The sequence below is a fragment of the Pinus tabuliformis genome, chromosome 1_1, assembly GCF_031772625.1.
Source record: "Pinus tabuliformis cultivar Carrire ecotype Pingquan chromosome 1_1, CPIR1, whole genome shotgun sequence".
NCBI classification, from domain to species: Eukaryota; Viridiplantae; Streptophyta; class Pinopsida; order Pinales; family Pinaceae; genus Pinus; species Pinus tabuliformis.
In genome coordinates this window covers 514,770,641-514,776,640 of record NC_142297.1, presented here as the reverse complement: position 1 = coordinate 514,776,640, position 6,000 = coordinate 514,770,641, and the positions used below count along the sequence as shown (strand labels likewise).

Below are 6,000 nucleotides of genomic sequence, written 5' to 3'. Positions count from 1 at the left end.
TATAAATACATTAAATTCGTTTGCAAATAAAATTGATTAGAGGAGGACCCCGAACTACTACAAACTTAAAACATCAAATCTTTTCCATTTCCACAAGGTAAGCATAACCTTGAAACTGATATGGCACAAAAATAATAGAAAAGGATTGAGATGCACACCTTTCTCAGAATACCACTATGGGAGTTACCTCTCTCCTCCACTCCCAATGCAGACATGGAAGCCTGGTAGTCGTGCAACTCCTGAAAGCAACAAATACCAATGTTCACATCTCTCTCTCTCTCTCTCTCTCTTATGCAATCAAACATACATAAGCATGCATGAATGCATCATACATCCTATAACAACACTATCATGGAGAAGAAATTTGATGATCACATGGGATCAATGCTTGTTTGCATCAAAGGTGAAAATAGGAACAATCAATATAGGGTTGGAGAATGGAGAATGCCTCATATATTTTACATCTATAAGATACACAAATACCGATAAGGTTCAAATAATATGAGTCCATAAGGGATAAACATAATTTATACAGAAGAAGGTAATGGAGATATGATATAATAGACTCTTAAAAAAGAGTATGTTAGGATCACTTCCAAGCATAGGCACCAGCTTCTAAGTAAATTCAACAATGACTGTAACCCTTGAGACATTAGAGTCTACTTGTGACTTCGCATGGTAGTGACAAACCAGATAGATCTCCTTAGTACAAGAAACCATTATCACATTGACATAAGAAGAAAATCCAGATATTGACATCTTTTTGTTATTTGTAATCTTTTGTATAGTTAATTTACATCCATCGATCCTGTGAACATGGGTGACTATCTGTCTCTCCATTTTATGGATAGAAAGGAAAGGCCTTGTATGAGAAATATGTCACTAACTAGCTTTCGTATCCACAGCTTAAATCTTTGCTACAAGAAGCAGAGCATACATTCCCTCTAGTCTTTGTGCAAGTTTAGAAGCACCAATTTTAGCAAGTTGTATCAATGGCTCCACCAAAGGTATCATCTGGTTGAAAAATACAAAGCAATTAATTCAATTAATACCATCTTCAAAATAAATTTCAAGATGGGCATATTTCATTTAAAACAAAATATTTAAAGCTATAATATCATTTATAACTTTAAACTTTTGAACCATTAGAGCTAGACCACAATATTTACCCATATCAAAATATTTGAGTTCTGGTGTGCTAATTTCAGACTATGAAGGTGTGCTCTTCGCAAATTTTCCTTCTCTTTAAGTCCCATAGCAAAGAAAGAAGCAAAATCTTGTACAAAGCCATCTGCTGAGTTTTCAATCTAGGAACCCAAAGACAACAATATTGCAATGCATGCCTCCTCATCCCTGTATTTTTTTCCAAGAAAGTTACTAAAAAAATAGATCAAATAGTATACTAGAAAATAACATATCAAAAATAAAAAAATGAAAATAAAAATAAAAACCTATGCAATGGTTGTAGGACCAGGATTTATGTTCACATCTTGAGCCCTTCTTGGACTTGTCATTCAAACAAAGAAGTTATCCATTGTTTAAATATTTTTTCTAAATTTTTCCTGTCAACTACCTCCATACACTCAAAGATTCATTTATCCTTCTGCACCACTAAACATCTATCACCATGTAGAATCCTAAGAGAAAATTAAGGTGCCATATCAAGAAAAAGGACTAGGAAACCACATTTGCACTCCTCCAAGGGAATAATTATGGATTTCAAACATCAACGTCATAGCTAGTGTACATAGGAAAAAAATAGGATATAAATGCAAATGATGAAATGTCCATTGGGACTAAAATGTCTCGTATAGACCATTTTTCCATCACAAATGCCTTGGACCAGACAATTAATGCTTCCAAAATTCCCTCCTTGTTAGTATTAATGAATAGCAATGTGAGACACTCAAAGCAGAGAACTTGACCTTTGATTCCTTTCACAACTTCAATAACAAGGAAAGTGAGTTGCATGTTTGACATGTTGTTTCCATTTTTCCTGGGATTATGACTTTCTACAACAAGTTTCCCAAGGGGCACTTATGTTTTGAAAGTGAACATTGGGTGTTTATCCTTGTCCTCCACTATCTTCACAAGTTTTGATCAATTGGTCTTCCTTCATCACAAATTTATTTATCTGGGTAGTTGTTGGTCTTGCTTCAGTAATGGCCCAAACAACTAGTGATTATCCATGTCTACAGTCACTAGAAACAAAAACACCATCAACACTTGTTACAAAATCACCAAAGTTGGCTTTGAAATTTGACATGTTATCCCTTTCCATATCAAGCTTCTCTGCAATAATCTGTCAAACCAAATAAAAAACTGAAATTAGAGTGAGGAGGTAAATGGAGAAATTCTAGAAAATATGGTGTGTATGTCCAGTATCTTTTAGACACATAATATAAATGTTGAAAAGATGTGTATTCAAGGTTATGGATTGGGAAGGTTGCAATATCATTGAATTACTCAATTTTCCAAAGAAGAAAACATAGTCCAACAATGAATGTTGTCAACTAAATTCAGATTGGACCTGAATCGTTACATTGTGCTTATCAATAAAAAATTAAAGTCTTATATGACCTTAGCAACAAATTTGATGCTTAAAAAAACATAGCTTACCTGTTCTAGTCCAAGAAATCCTATTGCTAAGAAAACAAGTTTTGCTTCTATAATTTCCTTTGTGCCCTCCATCTCTTTCAACTAGAACTTTCCACTCATCTTTTTCCCATTTGACCTTAATCAATTCAAGCCCTTTATCATTTCCATTGTCATTATCTATAAACATTTTTGTCAACACTTCATATGACTTGGGATCTTTACCAAACTTGGTAATAGCTTCCTGGTGGCCATAATCTACTCAGAAAACCTTAGGCCACTACCAAAAAGTGAACAAAGACCCATAATCATGGAATTGTACTAGGATACAACATGATAGAAAATAATAGATAGATAATTTTTATTTAGATGAAGATGAATAAAAAAAAAAAATCTGAAGCCAAAGATTCCCAAGAGCACGAGAATTTGGGGGTTGTGGAAGGAGCTTCAAACTCAAAACATTTCTACATCCATGTCATATGGTTGTTTCTATAAAATAAATTCCAGCTTATCCTCCTCTAATGACAACCATCCTTTTCCCTTTTGCAGAAATAAACTTTCCATCTCGCAATCCATTGTCCAACAAAATCTTGGTATTTGAATGAAGGAACTCCATAGAAAAATGTATTCCCATTAATTCACAGCCAAGCATAGGGAGATCCCTACAATATATATCTATATATATATATAATAAATTGACACTATACAACAAGGGCCTCGACTCCTATGGGAAAAATATGAATTGAAATCAAATATAGAAAGTGTACTGTGGTTTTGTTTCACCACATGCCAAAAGCAGAACATCATTTTGAGTGTGAATCTTCTCCACAGAGAAAAGAGAGTCAAATCCAACATTTGCATTCATAACAAAATTAACACCTTCCTCTACCATCAGATCAACTTGTCGTTGGATAACATCAAGTTTGTTTTTCATATTAGGAACTCCATACATTGTCTGACCTCCAATTCGATCAACACATTCATAAACAATGGCAGAGTTCCCATGAGCTTTATTAAGTTTATCAGCAACAACCAAACTAGCTGGCCCACTGCCCACTATAACAAGTTTCTTCCTACATCTAATGACCCATCCATATCAAGATCTACTTCACCACATCATAGAAAACAGACAGATTATTTTCAAAATTATAAGCATCATAAGAATGACATTAAGAATTATAAAGGAAAGACACATACCCTGTCATCTTCTCAAGTGGACGTGGAACCATCTATCCTTCTTAAAAGATTTATCAATGATGGCACATTGAATACTTTTAATAGATACTAGATTTTCAATTATTCCTAGTACACACAAACCTTCACAAGGGGTAGGGCATACACATCTAGTGAATTATGGAAAATTATTTGTTTCCAGCAGTCGGTCCAATGCTTCTTGCCAATGCCCTTGGTGCACTAATTCATTTCATTGAGGTATTTTGTTCCCAAGAGGACATACACTATTATCCTACATGGAGGAAAAAGTTTCACACATTTAGAATAAAAACAAGTGTACAATATAGCAAAACAAAAAATATACATGAACAAGGAATGTAATTAAGAAGCTTTGCAATATACAAAAAGGAAAACACTCAAACAATGAATATAAGTTATAACATATGAAGTTTGAATTGTATAACTACATTATGTTTCAATTTCTATTTTAGTAAATAATTAGGGGAAAATAAATGATGTATGGACTTTAACTTGATGACAAAAGCGGGTTCCACAATTCATAAACCTAGTTGATTGTGTCTTCAGTAGTTTCCCTGGCTTGTTTTCCTCAACGACTTATTTCCAGCCATTCATCTATATTGAAACATATCTATATGCAAGACTCTCACTCTCATACATCAAAAAAACATGGTGCTTAACTACATTATCTATTTTTCTATGTCTTTGTGCCACCACTTTCTATTCACTTTGTTGCAAACTAGACAGAAACGTTAGCTCCATGACAAATCCATCACACTCAACATTTATACAACTTAATATTTGATGACATTTTCAAATCATTTGAACGAGTCAAGGATTTTATACTATGGAGTTAATACTCGATGATGATAATAGATATACATGTTATACAATTGAAATTAAAATAAACAAAAAATGAGTTGAACTACATGAAAATGTACCTTGTAAGCCCTGTCATTTTTTATGTTGATTTGAAGCAATTTTTTCCATCCTCTTCAATTCCTTAAAGGAATCTTTCTTCATCCAGTCAACCTCCTCTGCTTCCTTCACAATATTCCTAGCCTTCATTTCTTGGAACACTCTATTGCACTATTTTGGGATGACCCATTTTCTGGTTGACAAGTCTGGCTTTGTCACGTAATTTCATCTGCTCACCCTTCACCTTATTTTCTCATGAATTAGAAATAAAATAAACATCCCCATCATGATATAGAACTGATAATATCTCTTCAATTTGGCATGTGACCCCAAAAACTAATTGAAAATTGTCACTTCTATTATTTGCACTTGCAAGTCCTTAAGCCTGATCTTCGAGAGAAACCAATGTCCCAAACTCTATCATGTCCCTTCTCAAACCCATTTGTAACAGGGTGCTGCTACACAATTTTGGCAACAATTTTGGTTTAAGAGGAGAATCCCACACGCAGAAACTTAGGAACTATAGGTAGCTCGAATTATTTTTGGCATCTAGTGGAATGTGGAGGCCACCCATGCATGATTCGAATTTGGCCAACGAGGACATTGGAAGGAATTTGAGTTAGTGGAAGGAGGGGCCTATTAGCCCTATTGGCATGTGGTCCAAAATGGATCCAAAACACTCTCAAAGTCTTCGAAACCTTCTTAAAGATCATTCAAAAGATCAAAACAACCGCATGAGAACAGCCCATAAAATGGCAGAAAAACACTGTCGGGAGGCAAAAACCCAAGGAAACAGTGAAAAATTGAGTATAGGAGGTCTACACAGTGAAATGCACAGTAGCCGTCAAATCTAGCCAATCAACAGTCCAAATCTGATTAGCAGATCACAATCGATAGTGGCAATTGGCGGATATCGGTGCGGACCATATAAAACTTGCGATGGCGACCAGCGGAGTCAACTAGAACCATCGATCAAGCACACAAATTAACTGCCCACGTTGCATTGTAGGATCGCTATCAGAAAATACAAAGAGCACTTACATCGGCCCGGGGCATGAGCGATATGCGATTGCGATTAATTGCATCGCGATATCACAATCGGCGAACACAATGAAGCGGGCATATACATATATATGTATACGCACGATGCGATTAACGAGACCTGATGGATATATAACCATTATTATATAAGATTTGAGATCTGCCGAAAGGAATTTTCCTATGTATTTTGCATATTTTTGTTAGTTAACGAAATACAATGAAACAACGCCGATGCAATCAAACCCAGAACCGAAG

General features: G+C 35.0%; 1 pseudogene; it reads right to left on the bottom strand.

Annotated features, from left to right (window-relative positions):
• Window positions 1-2,012: 2,012 nt before the first annotated feature.
• Window positions 2,013-6,000, bottom strand: part of LOC149214046 (glutamate synthase 1 [NADH], chloroplastic-like) — a 55,329-nt pseudogene continuing 51,341 nt past the window's right edge.